Source organism: Leopardus geoffroyi, chromosome B2 (assembly GCF_018350155.1).
Source record: "Leopardus geoffroyi isolate Oge1 chromosome B2, O.geoffroyi_Oge1_pat1.0, whole genome shotgun sequence".
NCBI classification, from domain to species: domain Eukaryota; kingdom Metazoa; phylum Chordata; class Mammalia; order Carnivora; family Felidae; genus Leopardus; species Leopardus geoffroyi.
In genome coordinates this window covers 103,465,121-103,484,631 of record NC_059332.1, presented here as the reverse complement: position 1 = coordinate 103,484,631, position 19,511 = coordinate 103,465,121, and the positions used below count along the sequence as shown (strand labels likewise).

Genomic DNA, 19,511 nt, shown 5'->3' with positions numbered 1-19,511 from the left:
TTTGTATCACCAAAGTAAACAAGCAATCTTCCCTCTGCATACACCAGTGCTAATGCTGCCTGAAAGAAAATGCTTCTATCTGAGTGTTCTTTCTATTCCCTGATTTCTGGATGCCTGTGGCCTTTCGAACAATCTCTGTGATTGAATTTGCTGACAAGTAGAATCTTAACAGGCCTCTGGTGGGCTTCCCGACTCTACACTTAGACAATGTAATAATGAGAGCAGTAGTAGTAATAAGCACTCGCAGAAAAGTCCAATACGTGGTACGCAAAAACTTCAGAGAAATAAATAGTTTTTATATACATCTAGAAATAAACTGGAAAATTACGTTTAAACCTGTTTGCTTGATTTAGAAAAAAAAGATACATTCTAACATCAGGGACATACCAATGATCTTTCTCTTACTCTCTTCATGGGTACAGATTTGCTCTATTTAATTTCAGAAAATCAAAGTTGTTGGTCTTTTGTGCCGAAATTTCTCTTCCCCTGAAGAAAAAGAGGAAAATAAATTTCTTTTGTAATTGATCCGGGAAGTCTTTTTTTCCATTCTTTTTCGTCTCCATGATGGGTTACTACGGGAACAGCGGCCGGCCGTCTGCAATGCCAATGGAGGAGTAGAACCTAATTATAACCAGTTGGCTAAACAAGTTAAACTGGCTTACGGATAACCCGAGACAAGACCTAAATAAGGCAAACAAAGTAAATAAGATTTGATAGTTTACTTTCCAGTAACCATTGTCAAGGGATCTATTAATTTTGGTAGAATTCCCTAAATCTTACCTTCATTGAGTAAGACATACAATTTATTTAAAGGGAAAAAATGTGCATCTATATACTCTCTACATTATACACGCGAAACCATAATACACTTTAAAAATTCTTACTTACATAATTATAGCAATGTCGAGAATATACAATAACAGGGATCTATCACGTTATGGAAGCCACATTTTAGGGACTCAAGAATCCCTTTTTCCCTTAGTGGTCAGATGATGATTTGATTTAAAAAAACAAAAAAGGTTGTTTTGATTAAGTAATTGTCACCGCTCTGTACAAAAATTCTAAACCTAGGCAAATCATTTGGGTGTATGCAAATGATTTTTCACAAGGAAGCCTCCAGAAAAATTTGGCAATTATTCTTCTGATGTATACACACAATGTCTGGTTGGATAATTAGACTGATGACTGAGAGCGGTTTAGTTCCTTGAAAACCACCTTTTGATTTTTATCAAGTGATGCCAGGTTACAGGTGTTGGCCTAGGAGACCTGGGAGTCAATGATGTTCATATATCAAAGGTAGTACAGCTCCTCTGAGGAGCTGACCTTCATGGAGAGGAAGGATCCAAATAGCAGGGGAAGGCATGCCTACAATTGAGAACGCTGAAAATACAAGGCATTGTTCTAGCTAGTCAAATAATTTTAAAGTCCAACTTCCAAGCATTTTAAAACATCAGTAACAGACCATTGTCATCAAAAGGGCAGGAGGGCCTGACACTATCTGTATTCCCACATTCTAGGCAGGTGAAATTAGACATGCAAGTCAGTCTTGATTTGTCTTTATTGTTTTACATTGAATACAGTTACTCTACAGACTTAGTGAGAACGCTTTACAAAATGAAAATGAGGAAATCAGATAAATTCCAAAAACAAAAGGAATAAAAGCATTTTGATGACTCTTAGATTAGAGAGTTCTGGGAACAGAGAGTAAGAGTGACACTCTCATCTTTAAGATATTAATTGCTGTGTAGATTCTAGAAATAATACAAAAGTCTTAACCAAGTGCTTTTATCTCTTGGGGCCTCAGTTTCCTCATCTATAGAAATTATTATGGAATTAAATAGTAAGTCCATTCCACATCTCTTATCCTACAATTCAGATAATAGTCCTTTTATATTAAATAATTTTCTTCCAGTGATTTATATTTAAATTTATTGGTTCAACCTCCACTCTCATTAGCAGCCATTCTCAGATACCTTTTAAATACTTAATAGAAGCTTCATTTCAATTCGAAGGGACAACTTCAAATCCAGAGTGTCCCAACTAGAAGAGTTCTGGTATTTTATGAACAATAATATTTGAACTTGAACTAGAGAAGTTTAGTTTTCAGAGAAGAAAATTAGGTCCTTCTAGGATGCTTACTGCAGGAAAACATAAGGCTTGTTAGTGAAAATGAGAGATCCAAGAACACAGTTTTGTTTCTCAAACTCTCGTGTCTGCTGAATGCTCTGTAAAGCCCTGAAGCATGGTAGTTCATGACTGATAAAACCAGGGGAAAAGAGAAGGGCATGTCAAAGTCAGGAGTTCTCTAGCCAAGGTCATAACCAGTGACCTTACAGAATTTAGGAAATACAAATAAACTTGCTCCTATATAGAGATTTTCCAACAAGTAAGATTTACTTAATCATCTCTCTCTAACTTTTAAGACTATTTAGCCAATTTGAAAATAATGCAAATTAAAACCTGGAATGTAATTAAGCAGAAGATTTAATGGAAAGTGGAGAAGTCTTAATAATAAACCAAGATAAATACAAACATTTCATCAAGAAAAGTTTTAACATTTGTTTTACCAAAGAGTTCTGATTTCACTCTTGTTACAAGAAAGAGTGACCATAAAGACAGCAAAGAAATTCAATAAATTTTGATAAAATTTATCAAATCTCTAAATAATTTATACTCAGTTCACAGTTTGTAAAGAAAGTGTATACCACTATACATTTTATTCTGCTATATCTGTTAATTCTATTCATTAAGTAAAAATGGCTGCTTTCGTTTTTCAGCTAAAAGCAATAATTTAAAAAGTTTTTGTTAACTGTGGGAGCTTTGATATGAAATAGGTAGGCATCGAGAGAAGGTGTAATGATTGGGAAGAAATTCATGAAGCTGCTTCAAGAATTGTTAGATCAGTTCACAGGGATACATGATGCTCAGGGTGAACAAAGAGATTTAAAGAATTATCTTGGAATTTATCACCTATTCTGTGAATTCCACTAAAGGTTCAAATATATGCACAGTTTTAGATCCACGATATACCTACTCTTTAGGATGTATCTTTTTGTTTTGTTTGCTTCTCATAATAACATCCAAGGTGGCTTCAATCATTTAAAAGACAGTGATATGTCAACAAATTTCTAGATTCTTGTCATGGGAGGGCTATGGTGCCCTCCCTGTTTTCTGAAAACTGAAATGGATTCTCTGATGTCTCTGTGTGGCAAACTAAAAATAATCATTTCCATTGTTGTTGGAAGCATGACTGGAAGAGAAAGGATCATGAAAGAGAGGAACTATAATTTCACGTTGGGAGAAGCTAATTTTAATGTCTTTTAGACTTGTGACATCACACTTTTTGTGACAGGGTCAATAGAGCTTTAGCCAAAAAGATGAAACACCAAACTTTCACATTATGAAAGAGAACAAGAGACTTTGAGCTTCAAAAATAACCAAAGAAGAATGACTGTGCCTCGAAAAACAAAACCTGAGAGACTCTTGATGAGGTAGACAGTCCACCAAGTGTAACTGAATTAGACTAAACTGTGATCTGATTAGATATACACATGTACACACAAAATATCTCCGACAAATATTACAATTTGTAATATATTCTTGTCAGTTGGGTTTGCTTAATCAGAATATAAAATTTCATAAAAGCTATAGCTCAACAGAACAAAATTACTACACTCCTAATATTGCAAACATAATTAACTTTGAATTATGTGAATTAACAGCGCCTAACAAATTATCATTCAGCTCTGAAATTAAATTCTTTGGTACCATTAGATTTGTTTGTTAAGCTCAAGTAGGCAAAAGTTGTATTGAATAAAGTAATAATGGTGCTTTGCTAAGAGTGCCTTTGAGAAACAGATTTATCCAAAATAAATCAAGGAATTTCTATTATTAGTTAATTTGTGAATATCACAATGCCTGCATAATAAAATTAAGGAAAAAATTTGATGCTCTTACAGGGTACTAATGTTTATTACAGGAAGCCTTTTTCTAATTATCTCTTTAATTAGGTATTTTATATGGGATTTTGTGGTTGCATACATGTAATGTAAACACATTTAATATTGTTTTAGACTCACAGGTCTTTTTCCATTAAAGTTATACTAGCACTTCCATTTTAAAAAAAAAAAGTAAAAGTCAGGGTCATTTAAACTTCCTCTTACATTATCCATTTCAGGTAATTGCCTCCATCCATTCTCAAAATATATTTAAAGTGAACAAACAAGAAATCAAGAAATATAACATTTAAATATTTTCATGTGACCACAGGAATTGGAATTCAAAATATAATCTTCCCGTATGACAGAGTCTATCCATGTAAATTCTCATGTTTCAATGGACTAAAATTTTAATATATCAGGAGCAGAGATGAGGGAATGCTTTCACTTCTTTGTGTAAAGAAAGGAACTTTGCTCAGATGTTTGATTAAGTTCTCCAGCAAGGTATCCTCTGAACACTAGAGATCCAAGCAATGATAAAGGAAGGCTAGGCTTTAGAAATGCCTGCGAGAATAACTGTGAGAGAGGAAAGACAAATGATTTAAAATCAAAACAAAATAAAACTCTAGCAGAATCAGTTGATTTGAATGCCAACATAATGCATGTGCTCTCTCACTAAAAAACAACTCCAAGATAATTTTTTGAGATCTAGGAACCCTGGTAAATTCAGTCAACTTAACTTCTATAATATTTGAGTTTGCCATGAGGGGAATTAGAACAATGTTTAAAATGGAATGTGTTTGGAGCCTGAATTTAATTTTGAGGGTCATGTTGCAATGTTGCCTTACACTACGACTTTCTGCATATTCCAATTATAAAATTCAACTGGAGAGATGACAAGGAGAATGTTTACCAGGAATTTCACTCTGTAGTGAAGGCTGTTGCTACTATAAGGCACGTGCTGCCCTTCTTTCATAAATCATTTCACCTACCCCGCCTGTATAGGGCTTGGGATGTAGAAAGTATTTTTCTAGTCAGAGAGACAAGTTTGTCCTTGTTCCTAATTCTATCCCTTATTCCTTGCCAAATCCTTCTTATAACAAGCGACTCAAACACTTCAGCTGAATTGTCAGCATTAGATGTTAGTGGCCATGGTGAAGGAAAGCGTGTGTGTAAGTGTGTGCGTGTGTGTGTGTGTGTGTGAGAAAGAAAGAGAGAGGAGGAGGAGGAGGAGATGGAGGAAAAACAGGAAGGAAGGAGCGAAGGAAGGAACGAAGGAAGGAAAGAAGAAGGAAACAGAAGGGAGGAAAGAAAAATGAATACAAAGTAGGCAGACAGGCAGATAGAGAGAAAGATCCAGCTACCAGTTCCCAGAGAGATACAACATGTGTCTTAAAATAATCAGCATAGACCATCTAACTGAAAGCCTGTTTTTAGTTGAAAAATCTTTTCTTTTCTTTTCAATTTTTTATGTTTATTCATTTTTGAGTGAGAGAGAGAGAGAGAGAGAGAGCTCCAGCTGGGGAGGGCAGAGAGTGACAGAGACACAGAATCGGAAGCAGGCTCTAGGCTCGGAGCTGTCAGCACGAGCCTGATACAGGGTTTGAACACCTGAACCCACGAAATCATGACCTGAGCTGAAGTCGGACCCTCCACCAACTGAGGCCCCCGGGCGCCCCTGAAAAAATCTTTTCTATGATTTTAATTGGAAAAAAAGTACCTACTATTCTAAATTCGAATAAAATGAAAGTTTGTGCTATTAGTGTTACTTGTCAGTGTTGTTTGTCTCAATATTCAGTAAATAAATTTTCCAGCAATACATATAATCTTACCCTTTATTCCTGTATTACTAAAGCAGCCTCCTAACTGCCTTCTGTTTCTCCAGCATTGCCCCCAATGCTGCTCATTCTTCATATTGTGGAAGGAGTGGTCTTTCTAAAATGCATCTTATTTCCCTGCTTTCAACCCTCAGTGACGTCCTTTTTTCCCTGATAAATACTACGTAATGTTAGATGTAATGCATCATACAGTAATTACCTACTTACCTGACCAAAATCTTCCTACACAGCCACTATTTGGTCCATCATTTAACTCTTAATGCCTATAAGCACCTGACAAACGATAGTAGCTCAATAGATACTTACCCGGTAAATCAAATAATGGATATAAGTTTTGTATGAGAAGAAGAGCTGCAAACACAGAAAATAATATATTTATAACATTAGAAACAAGTTAGGAACATGCAAAGACATGACAATATTTTTAAAATTGCTTCGTGTGTGTAAGAGAGCGTTATGCATAGTGGTGATTAGGGAGGTGAAATGATTCCATGTCCATTATCTTATTTGACCCTCAAAATCAAGCTGTGGCTTAAAATAATCAAGAGAAACAAAAGAACATAAAAGTAAACATTGTAAAGGACTCACTATAGAGCTCAAACTTTGCAATACCTGCTTTTTAGACACAGCATTAAGTTTTGAATGTTATTTTTCTTCCAGTAGTTTCCTATTCTCACTTCTTATTGTTTTGAGGATTTATACACACAGAGTATTTATAGATTATTAATATTTAGTATTTATTTTCCTAAAGGGTGCGTATAGGTATATACGTATATGCATAGAGAAAGTAGACTAGGTAGAATTGTGAGCTCAGACAAATGACTTCTCTCTGCCTCAGTTGCCCCAGCCACTAAATGAAGATAGTAATAATACCTACTTCATAAGTTTGTATCAGGCTTAAATAAGTTTACTTACAGAGTAGTAAGAATAAAAACCTGGCATAGGGGCGCCTGGGTGGCGCAGTCGGTTAAGCGTCCGACTTCAGCCAGGTCACGATCTCGCGGTCCGCGAGTTCGAGCCCCGCATCGGGCTCTGGGCTGATGGCTCAGAGCCTGGAGCCTGTTTCCGATTCTGTGTCTCCCTCTCTCTCTGCCCCTCCCACGTTCATGCTCTGTCTCTCTCTGTCCCAAAAATAAATAAAAACGTTGAAAAAAATTAAAAAAAAAAAAACCTGGCATAGAGTATACACATGAATTATTGGTTCTTAGAATTATTACACATACAGGATAAGTTACTAATTTGAACCCCATCATTGGATCTGGAAACTATTATCTATCTATATAAAGGTCTCTCTCAAAAATTTATACTAAGATTACTGAAAGGCAACTGATAAAAGCCCTTATTTTTATCTAAATTGTACGGACATGACTTTTTTTCTAATTATACAACTCTTGTAGGTTCTTGACTTCCTTTATTCAAATATTGTTTTCATTAATTGAAAGGGCAACTTGAATTATAAAACCCAAACAAATGTTTTCTAGAATCAACTTACATTTAACAAATTCTATACTCAGATGTGCTAAGTACTTCTTGAATACTGTCCCCCCTTCCTTCGATTTATGTAATATTTTCATTACTTAGTTCTGAGAACACATGACTATTATTAAAACCAAATTTTTATAGGCTGTTAGTTTCTAGCGCAGATCATTTTGCCTCTAGGTGTTGCAGAATCAAAATCAAAACAACTAAATAATTTAGAGCTAAATTAGCAAGCAACTGAAAATGACTTATCACAAACTGGTTCCATGTGGCAAGAGAACTGACAGAATTATTACAATCTAGCAGATCAGCAGCTTCTCTCTCTCTCTCTCCCCCCCCCCAAAGAGATAAAAACATATAAATGGCATAGAAATGTATTCATGTAATAAAAAAATCAATACAACTTCATTTCTCTTCTCCCAAAAAATTGTGCCTAAAAACTCCATGATGTCTGAGCATGTAATTGCCACTCTATTCTTATCAGTTAGGGAAATTCTGTACAGAGAAGCAGCTGGAGGGAGGGTATTGAGGTAGAAGTTTGTCATTTCATCTCATTTTCTACTCAGCTGTATTCCAACACCCAAATCCTTTTATCAGTTTAAAGGAAATTTTAAAACAGAGAGCTTAATTTGGGTTAATATATGACTTTGTTAACACCTCATATTGAAAAAAACAATAAACACAACAATAAATACTATCTTTTGTTTTTGAACACCAACATAAAAGTGATTACAAAATCTAAAAGTACAGAGTTGGAAAGGATCATATAGATTGCCCCCAAATTTTACAGCTGAGAGAAATAGGATGCAGCGGGGATGAATCGTCATGCCAAAAACAACACATAGATTTGTACCATTCCTGGAACGAGAACCTCTGTCTTCGAATGCCAAGTTCCATGTGCTTTCTGTGTCTCAATTCAAAAATAAAATTATTGTGGATCATTGGTTCCTGCTAACTTGTTTTTAAGATAAAACATTAGTGTCTTTCGCCCAAGATCGCCCATACTTTGGGGCATCGCGAATGTGGTTTGACTGTATGCCCGAGAAATAGAAGCAAAGGGCCACAGGTCTGCAGCAATACACCAAATTCCTCACGTGGCTCAGGTTTCAGACAAAGTCATATGGAAACCTCACCAGAAAAAGAATCATTCATGACGCATAACTTGCCCTTCAGCGAAGAAAGACCCCAATACCCTATTCTACCATTCTGACACCTAAAAATTCAACTACAATCTCAATTCTCTCATTTCTCATCCTGATATCCAAGGGTCTTCTTGGTATTATTTTGCTCTCAGTGGGAAAACGAAGCGCCGATAAACCATTTTCAGCCAAACGTGTTCTCTTCTCACAAGTCCTTTCAACAGTTTGCTAAATCATGGCGTTCTTGAGAGCGAGGTGATCTCCTATTTAGTGCCACTTCCCATTATGTGCCCTGATATGCGCCAAATACATTTTAGAACATAAAACTAGTGACTCAGTCGTTAATCTTGAGGACTATTTTCTTCAGGCTGAAACTTGACTTTAACTTTTTTCCACCTATTTTTTATATATGGGGGGATGATTTACTCTTTTAATTTTTCTTCCAACTTTTCTAGTAAAGAAGGATGAGTTATACACTAGGCTCTAAGCACAAACATCTGTATTTAATGGAAAGATTACTTCAAGATTACTTCATAATTTCAAACTGTAATAAAATTTTTTGGAGTCTTTAATTCTATGTTTCCTTAAAGAAAATAGTGCTTTACTGCTGACTCAGGATCAGCCTGATATCCATTCTCACAACCCCCACCCCTTGGGGTCTATTTCGCCTGTATTAGCACTTAGGCAGTCATCCATTATAATAGAATCCCAAGATACAGAGACAATTATCTTTCTAAATTAGCTTGTTCCTAATTAGTGAAAAAAAAAAAAAATACCTAGCCCAGAAATGTTTATTTTCCTTGCATCTAGACATACAAGAATACTACTGTTTTAGCTTTCAAACCAACATTATGAGCATGATTTTCTTTCTCCTTTGCTGCCAGTATGTATAGGCAGTAAAGACACATTAAAGAGCCAAACCCAAGGAAGGGAGTGTAGAGGTGAGCCAATAATAGAAATCAGTGTCATACCCTAGGGCAACAGTAAGCTGGCCAGTCTGATGAAGGACACATATAAACATTGAGGTCAGGGCAAGGCAGGAAAGAAAGCAAGGTGGACAGATAAGATGTCGATAGATATAGAACCAGGAGGTCAGGTAGGAAACTGGGACTAGAAATTAAGCTTAAAGAAAAAAAAAAAAAAACATTAACCAAGAGATTTTCAACTTTGGGGAAAATAGGACAAGAGCAAAAAGAATTAGCTCATGCAGAAACTTTTGCTGCATCAACTGTTGACTCAACTATTCTGGTTGCCCCAAAACTAACTCCATTCCTCTTGCATCCTGAATGAGACCAGCCCAGGGGGGTGCAGAAATGGCCACTGAACAAAGCCAACTGGGGAGAAGAGTGTGGAAGCAGGGCATTCCCACGGATTGCAGATGATTTCTGTACGATCTGCTGTTCCCAGTCTGGAAAAGCCAAATTTGTTTCATGTTGGATTTGAATGTTACAGAAACAATTCAACCTCAGTAGTATTAGCTTACTTATTAATTGAAGCCATGCATTAATATTTACAAGGACCTTAGTACTAACCTTTAATATCATGGTCTGTTTGAAGGGATTTTTCCATATTGTCTTCTTTTGCCAGAGACCCACTGTGGTTTGGAAGTCAAAGCAGAGAAAAGGGCAGAGAGCCAGTCAAACTACAGGAGAAATGCTGGAGACCTTCCCACAGTTCGCAGCAAATTTGGCTTTCCTGCCCACATTGCTTCTAGCAGGATCTTCTAGGAAATTTGACATCATTTCTTCATTAATTTGTGAAATATTTATTGAGCACCTACTGTGAGACAATGGTCCACTATAGAACACAACTGTGATTTCGGGATGCATTGTGGGAGGTGAAGGATTCAGGGAATGCCTCCATTTCGTCCCTCTGATTTCTACCATATTGACCTGAGATTTCCCATTCTAGTTCTGGCTTGAAATTTTATTTCTCTTAAACCATATCAAATGTATTACTCACACATGTATCTGTGGAACATTTTTTGAAACTCCTTAGGATGTGCCAGTTAGAAAAAGCAAAGTTAAAAAAGATAGTTTCCTTGCTTTAGAAATTCCATGATTTGTAAAGGACACATAGAAACAACTTGAATATTATCTCCTCTTGCTATGAAAGTATTTGCAAATATGTGCCTTATCTATTTTACCAGAAACCCAGAGAATTTTTTATTCTGGAATTTAAAAATATGAATCCTTCACTTGAAGACAAATTACAAAAAGAGAAACTGAGGATTACAAGTCAAAAACCATAAAACAAAAGCAGAGAAGAGGTTGTGTGTGTATGTGTGTGTATGGAAAAAAACTATATATATATATATATATATATATATATATATATATATATATATATATATATATTTTCTTTTTCCTCCTAACATTAAGGCAGTTGAGGAAAAGTCAAATTAGGCCATATGGCTACATTTCTTAAGCACCTATGTGAAGAAGAGTTGCTGGGTAGGCCATGCAGGTTATCACTAATTTGATGATCACAAATGGATTTTAAAGAAATCTTTGGAGCATATAGAACAAGTGACCAGAAAACAATAACAATGTTTTAAATAGCAGCATTTATTCATCACCTTATATATTCTGCATATTGTGCTAGATACATCACTATAAATTAGCACAGTGCTCCTAAAAAATATAGTACATGAGACAGACACTCCCAAAGTGGTTATCAAAGGATTTTCATAGATTTCTTGCATCTCCCCCACACATACACACCAAATTAATTAGTTTTCAGGCTAATTTAATGAAATGCTAAACTAAAACTTCAAAGGAGTTTTTGTGTGTGTGTGTTTTATACTGCAGGTGGTCTTGTGGTCTTTAACACAATAGGGTAGAAATTCCAAATGGAGAATATAGTATATAGCCATCCACACACTATTTTTGGACAATGGAAACCATTTTCCATGGAGCGTATTGAAGCATTAGTTGTGTTAGTGCTCTGAGAAATATGCTTTAGGAAATATGTGATCGGGCATGAAGCATTGGGAAGAAATAACTTGAAACAGAAAATAAATGACTGTTAATATTCATATACCTTTTCTAAAATAAGACAAAATTACAAGTTCAAATTTAGGAGAGCTTAGGAGAAGGAAACTCTTAAAAGTTTCCACTTTGCGTTGGAATGGACATTACTAACAATTCATTGCCATTGCTCTTATGTTGGATTTTTCTCTTTATTGCATTATTTTGGTGAACTTCAGATGACCTCCTCTCATGAACTTTGATCATTTTACTATTTGGTCTCAGCTTCCTGAATCGCAAACTCTTCTATCATGGGAAACTTCAAGAACCTCATCTCAAAATGGGAAAAGAATCGCCACAGTTACAAGAGTTATGAACAAAACGACAGGGACATACTGAGGAGAAAGATCCTTCTTGCAGGGGGTCCGGGAGGGTGGATTTTATAAAAAGAAGACAAAAGGAGATATATAACTCCCACGGAAGCTGCTAGGGTTTACCTGGCGACTTGGTCCAAGAAAACATTTGAAAAGAACAACAAAGAGAGATGGTTATGAAATGGATTTTGTCAAGCTGTTTGCTAGAAAGTTTCCGGTTCATTTTTTTACCCATTTTGTAAACACTGTGCATCATTGTGGTACATGCATTTAGTTATGACTCCACTTTGTTTCTGATGCAGAATAATTGTGTAGGCCAAATTACCCCATCCCAGTTCCTAATTTTATCTGAAGCATCATTCTTTAATCCTCGATTGGTTCATGAACAAAAGGGGAAACCATTCTAGCATCTAGTCCCATCCTCCAAGCCTGACATCAGGTTGGAAAACTCTTGTGAGTATGAACACACTTCTCCATAGAATGAAAGCAGCTTGCAACAAATTCCAATTGGATGGCTCCTTCTGGCCCATGGCTGAGCTATATGAGTCCCCACCTAGCCAATCCTAGAAAAAGTGAGTGCTTGGGGTCTCAACTGTACAGACAACTGTAATGTGCTGGATATCGTATTGATTCTATCAGTTCCAGACAAAACCTCAGATGGTTTGTAGTTTCCACTTCTCTTCCTTAAACACCTAGTCTTTATCCTTAGACTTAACAACCAGAGGAGAAATTAACATTCCCCCTGATCATACCTAACTCCGAAGTTATTCAAGTTGAGCAGCAGAGACTGATTTCTTTTTTCTTACATATGTTGAGAGGCTGTCCCCCTTTATCATACCTGAGGAGACAACCTAAATACCTCAGATATTTTTATGGTTAAGTTTTCTTGATGATTATACATTTATCTTCTGACTCAAAATTTAAATTAATTCCAAAACAAACAGAATTGAACAGTGAAACTTATGCTTTATCTGCTGTTGTTTTTATAAGGGAATAAAGATAAACCATAAAATTCCCACTCTCAGGCTACAGTATCTGACCTTTTAAAACCCAATTATTGAGCTTACATAAGCTTGATATTATGCTTTAGGGTTCATTTTCTTGTTTTTCTTATTTTTTCCTACTTTGGTTCATTGGTAGGCAATTGTAAGCTTCCAAGGTAATTTCTGGAGGAAGGTAGGCTGTAAACAAACAAAAATATGAAAAGAGAGAAATAGCTGAAACTAAAGGCTACATAAATGAAGTGACCTAAAGTAGAAAGTGAAAGTTGATCATGTCAAAAAATTAACAGCATAAAAAGGCATTAAACAGAAAATCACTAGGACTATTGGTAAAAGTGGATATGAACGGTGCTTCATTATTTCTGAACAGATGTAGGCTACTAAAACCCGAAGCTATTTCTATATTTCTATACATAAAGAAGTTAGGTCAACAGGCTATGGCAGGAGGTAAGCTCAGCTAGAATTCTAGCAGGGAAAAAAAAGAATAAAATTGTTTGAGATAGCTCAGAAGAAGAATAATATTTTGGGGGAAAGAGCTTCAGGAAGATCCAACATTCTCTCCTAAAACTGTTGTATGATGGCTCAGGCCACTTCTACTCCATATTTAACAAAAAGTCTACATAATTATGTTTTAGAATACAGTAAAATGTCTGTTTGAAGTCCTATTTATTGTGGTTCCTAATAGATTTCACTGGGTACTTCTTGGTTTTTTTTTTTTCTTGTTTCCTTTTGAAATTTTCATGTGATCTGCTCCCAACTGGCCAGAGAGAACCTTGTGCCAGCTGCTAGCGAGCCTAACATAGTGATCGGGCATCTGACCAATATTACTATTTCTGCTGCCCTCAGAATGCAGGAAAATAAAGTCTTTGACTTCTACCCTAGAGAAAAAAAGGTAATCAAGTTTTCTAGTAGAGTGTAAGAACAACTAAACTCTATACGACAGTATTTTATTAATTAAATGAGTATCATTTTGAAGTAATTTGCATTTTAGCAGAGGTGTGTCAATGAGTAAGAAATGTGATGATTTCTAGTTTTTAACAATCAATTAACGTCTTGCTAAAAATATCGGCCTTTTGTTTTAGTGGCTTTTTGTGTCTACGTGTTTTGGAAATACGAAAAGGTATACCTATGATTATTCCTAAAGATAAAGGTCACAAGAGAAACAATATCTTTTGAACTAAATGCTTTCTCATGTTTGACTAAAGAGTAGTCAACAATCGGTCTCTCATCTTGTGGTCTGTGGATGAATAAATACAGACGTAGTATTATAACCTAGGAAAAGAGTATGACCTTATGCAGATCCTAGTTTGTGGCTACATTACTCGGCTTCAATACAAAATGAAACAATCCAGCCAAAATGATCATATGAAAAAGACGAGCGTGTTCAATTGCTGTCAAGGCCTTTATCGTGACAATATATGTAAAGGTACAGGAGAGAGGTACCATTTTGGTGGAATCCTCTTCTCTTCCCCACTAGAAATGTGTTGGCTATTCTTTCCTTCCTCTGGGTGTTCCCACTTGGCTTCAGTGGGAGACTTCCTCTGGACGTTCCCACTTGGCTTCAGTGGGAGCCTTCCTCTGGACGTTCCACTTGGCTGACCATGGCCTAGGTGGCTAGGATAGGTATGTTCCTGGTGTGTACGCTTGAGCCTACCCCTGTCAAGGCCTGTGGATGCACCACCACCTACTCTAGCAGTTCACTGCTTCAAGAACTCAACAGCAACATTCACCCCCAAGTGTTCAGGTCCAGACCAGCTTTGACAGCAGCTTTGTTTCTGTACAGTTTTATTTCCGTACAAATGCCAACCAGCTATCATTGTGCTCCACAATGACAATGTAGGTTAATGCAAAATAAGAGCAAGACTCAAATATCAATATCTTGGGAAATTTGTAAATGTTCGGGAGGCTAATTCCTTTTTTATCAATAGGCACATTTGCTGTTGCAAATTTATTCCGTTAAAATACAACGCCATGAATTTCTCTTCTCGATTTTTCTCTAATCGGCAATACGTATGTTCAATATATCCTTCTTCAGTAAATTGGTCTCCTGATAAACAAGGATAGGTTTCACAGAGGCAATTTTCTTTCTTTCTTTCTTTCTTTCTTTCTTTCTTTCTTTCTTTCTTTCTTAGATGTTAGGACAGTTTTAGGTCACAACAAAACTGAGCAGAAGGCACAGAGATATCTCATATATCCCCTGACCCCACACATAACCCAGCTTCCCCCACTATCAAGATCCTGCATCAGAGTGGTACTTTTGCTACAATTAATGAACCTACATTTTTAAATCTGATAATGGCAAGATTGCAGAATACCAGATTAATGCACAAAAGCCAATTGTTTCCTTATACAATAACAATGAATAAGCCAAATGTGAAATTAAAAACAATAAATTAATTAAACAACTAATACAATTTTTTTTAATTTTTTAAGGTTTATTTATTATTGAGAGACAGAGACAGAGCATGAGTATGGGAGGGGCCGAGAGATGGGGAGACACAGAATCTGAAGCAAGCTCCAGGCTCTGAGCTGTCAGCACAGAGCACAACATGGGGCTCCAACTCACAAACCGAGAGATCATGACATGAGCCGAAGTCGGACGCTTAACCAACTGAGCCACCCAGGTGCCCCAACAATTAATACAATTTACATTAGCCCTCTCAAAATTGAAATACTTACGTATATATCTAACAAAATATGTACATGACCTATATGAGAAACACTGCAGAGCTCTGATGAATAAAGTCAAAGAAGAAATAAACCAATAAATGGAGAGATATTTTATGTTCATGGATAGGAAGCCTCAATATTGTCAAGATGTCAGCTTTTCCCAATTTGATCTATAGATTTGACAGAACGCCAATAAAAACAATCAGCAAGTCATTTGGCATTTTCATATCATCAACAAGTTATTTTGGATGTCAACAAACTGATTCTAAAGTATATGTGGAGAGACAAAAAAAAAAAAAAAACAAACAAACCAGAGTAGCCAATACAACAATGAAGCAGAAGAACAAAGTTGGAGGACCTATACTACTTGACTTCAAGACTTACTATAAAGCTACAGTACTCAAGATAGTGTGCTATTGGAGAAAGAAAAGACAAATCAATGGAACAGAATAGAGACCAAAAATAGATTCGCATAAACGTATTCAACTGATCTTTAGCAAAGGAACAATGGCAGTAAATGCAATAAATGGCAAAGATGGTCTTTTTCAACAAATGTTGTTGCAAGAACTGGGCACCTACATGCAAACAATAAAAAAATTAATCTGGACACAGACATTCGCATAAACAAACTCTAAATGAATGGCAGACCAAAATGTAATAAACTCCTAGAAGATAATGCAGGAAAAAAAACTAGATGACCTTGGCTATGGTGATGACTTTTGAGCTGCAACACCAAAGGCATAATCCATGAAAGAAATAATTGAAACTTTAGATTTCATTAAAATTAAACATCTCTGCTTTGTGAAAGACAGTGCCAAGAGAATGAAAAGAAAAGCCACAGACTGGGAGAAAATATTTGCAAAAGTTACGTCTGAATACAGGACTATTATCCAAAATATACAAAGGACTCTTAAAACTCAACAATGAGAGAACAAACAACTCCATTTAAAAATAGGCAAATGCCTCTCCAAAGAAGATATACAGATGGCAAATAAGCGTGTGAAAAGATTCTGCACATCATGTGTCATCAGGAAAATACAAATTAAAATAACAATGAAATACCACTATGCATGTATTAAAATGGCCAAAATCCAGAACATTGATAGCAAATGCTGACGAGGTTGTAGAACAAGAGCTCTCGTTCATTGCTGATGGGAATAAAAATGGTACAAGCACTTCAGAAGACAGTTTGGTGGTTTCTTATAAAACTATACTTACTGTTACCACATGATATAATAATTACGTTCTTGGTATTTCTCCAAAGGAGTTGAAAACTTAGGTTCATAGGAAAACCTGCTCACAGAAGGGTATGGCACCTTTATTTATAATTGCCTAGGCTTAGAGGTATCCAAGATGTCCTTTAGTAGGTGAATGGGTAAATAAACTGTGGTGCATGCAGAAAATAAGATATTATGAATATTATTAATCACTAAAAAGAAATGAACTATCAAGTCATGAAAAGACATGGAGCAACCCTAAATGCACTCTCTCACCAAGAGAAAAAAAAAACAATCTGAAAAGTCTAAATACTGTATAATTTCAGGGCACCTAGGTGACTCAGTCAGTTAAGTGTCTTACTCTTGATTTTGGCTCAGGTCATGATCTTGTGGTTTGTGAGTTCCAGTCCTGCATTGGGCTCTGCGTTGGCAGTGTAAAGCTGCTTGGGATTCTCTTTCCCTCTCTCTCTCTCTGTCCCTTCCCCATTCTCTATCTCTCTCTCAAAAATGAATAAATTAACTTAAAAAATTAAATACTATATAATTTCAACCATATGTCATTCTGAATAAAGCAAAATTATGGACATGGTAAAAAAGATCAGTGGTTGTCAGGGGCTTGGAAGAGGGAGGGATGGATGAGTGAGTCACAAAGGACAGTGAAATATACTCTATATGTTACCATAATGATGCATTTATTTAGGACAGTGAAAATACTCTGTATGTTACCATAATGATGCATTTATATCATTGTACATTTGTCCAAACCAACAGAATGTATAGCACCAAAAGTGAATTATAATGTAATGTATGAACGTTGAGTGATTTTGATGTGTCAATATAAGATCATCAGTTGAAATAAATGTACCACTCTGGTGGGAGGTGCTGGTAATCCAGAAGGCTATACATATGTGTTTCAGAAGGTATGTGAGAAATCTCTGTACCTTCCCCTAAATTTTGCTGTGAACCTAAAACTACTCTTAAAAAAATAATAAATCTTAATAAAGAAAGAAAAAACTCCCCAAACAATAAAGTGATGTTTCGAGTAAAGCAATTGTAGGGGCACCTGGGTGGCTCAGTTGGTTGAGCATCCGACTTCAGCTCAGGTCATGATCTCATGGTTGGTGGATTCAAGCCCTGCGTCGGGATCTGTGCTGACAGTTCAGAGCCTGGAGCCTGCTTCGGATTCTGTGTCTCCCTCTCTCGCTCTCTGCCCCTCCCCCACTCATGCTCTGTCTAAAAAATAAATATAAACATTGAAAAAGAAAAAAAAATTGTCACTTGCTGAAACTCATTGACCATGGCATAAAGTGTTATCCACATAGGTTAAGATGAAGAATCCTGATTCTCATGTCTCAATGACTGCAAATTAAGCAGCCCTTTAAGAAAAGTTCTCAAAAAGCCTCTTCTGCAGAAATCATACTCATGTTTGACATGTCTCATCTCTCACCCTGGAGGTCATGATTCCATAGGTATCATGGATTATAGTGTCCTCTACACCTTTGAAATTACCTCATGAAAAGTCCAATCCTCATTATACTAATGGTTTCAGAGACTAAAACAAAGTTGATAATGCTTGTCCAATGAATATTAAATCAGGACAAACCTGAAACAAAAGCTCTGCAACCATATCACAGGACCAGTCTAAACTGAAACTGAGCCATTACATGGTTGATGAATCTCAGAGTGGGAGAAGACTTATCAACATAAATTTGCCATACGATAATGAGTTGCAGAAGTGTTTGAGAACAAAAAGAACTTTATCCGTTCACGTATACAGGCTGTAAGTATCACGTCTTCTCACATCTATATATCACTATCAAGAGTATTAGGAAAAGTTCAGAAAATCCCAGCAGTCATCAATTCTCATCTGTGTTTAATTACCTGAAAAATCCAGACAAGTTTGAATCCTCCAAGCCGGTGGTGTTTTCCATAACCAACTGTTTTTAATAAACATTCATGAACAGAAGCAGTTCTGCTTTCTTAACCCTCAACATTTTGAAATATCTGTAGAGAGAAAAGCAATACTAGAGAGAGCATAGAATATACTCTGTGGAGTGTTGCAAGGTGGTAAATTTATTAAGTATTCCTTATGACACTTTAAATACTTTACTCATGAATGCCATATAGAATTACAGTCTTTCTAAGGCTGTGATTTGGATTGCTTTAATTATTGTATGTCCACTTCCAACTTGTCCCCATGGTTTTTACCCTTGATTCTTCCCCAGAACATAAGAAGAGCTTATTTTCTATAAATTCAGACTGGTATCATCATATCTAGGGTAAACATATTTATGGTCATTTGTGGTTTTGAAATGATTCTTTGTGATAGTTAACTAATCATTTATCACTTCTCCCACATTAAAAAAGTCATCTGATGACGACATAATTGAACAACAGTTGGAAAATCATTCACTGTAAACAGATACTGGTGAGCTCTTTAAAAATCTAGATGACATAAATTATTTGTAATCAATAACTTACATGAAGAATAAAAACACGATGTAAAGGTAATTCCTGTCTAAATTAATCCTAAAGGAGAATTATATGGTAAAACCTCACAAACTCAAATGACAAGAGGAAAGTTGGCTTCAATTAATGAATACCTTACAGGAATGCACCATTAATACATTTAAACAAAAAATAAGTAAGATATTTTTAATTTAAGCGTCTACCTTTCTCATTTAAAGTATCATAAGAATAAAAGGGCTAGTTTTAGACTTGCCACTTGGATTTTTTGAAAACACATGGCTGCTTAGTTTCAACAAATCTTTTGTTCCAGCCACATAATGGCAGATGCTGTCTTCCCCAGCCCCAGGTTTTGGATACTAAAGACAATATCTGTACAAACCACTTACTTTTTTTGCCCTTTGGATTCTTTTAGGCCAG

At 36.0% G+C, this 19,511-nt stretch overlaps 1 long non-coding RNA gene across 1 annotated transcript; it reads right to left on the bottom strand.

The window, feature by feature from the left end:
* Positions 1-6,082: 6,082 nt before the first annotated feature.
* On the bottom strand, positions 6,083-18,584 carry LOC123609799. Its single transcript, XR_006717968.1, has 3 exons — positions 18,507-18,584; positions 9,927-9,988; positions 6,083-6,127 (listed from the first exon to the last, which is right to left on the bottom strand). It is a non-coding gene; the product is annotated as an uncharacterized LOC123609799 (long non-coding RNA).
* Between the last annotated feature and the right edge of the window lie 927 nt (positions 18,585-19,511).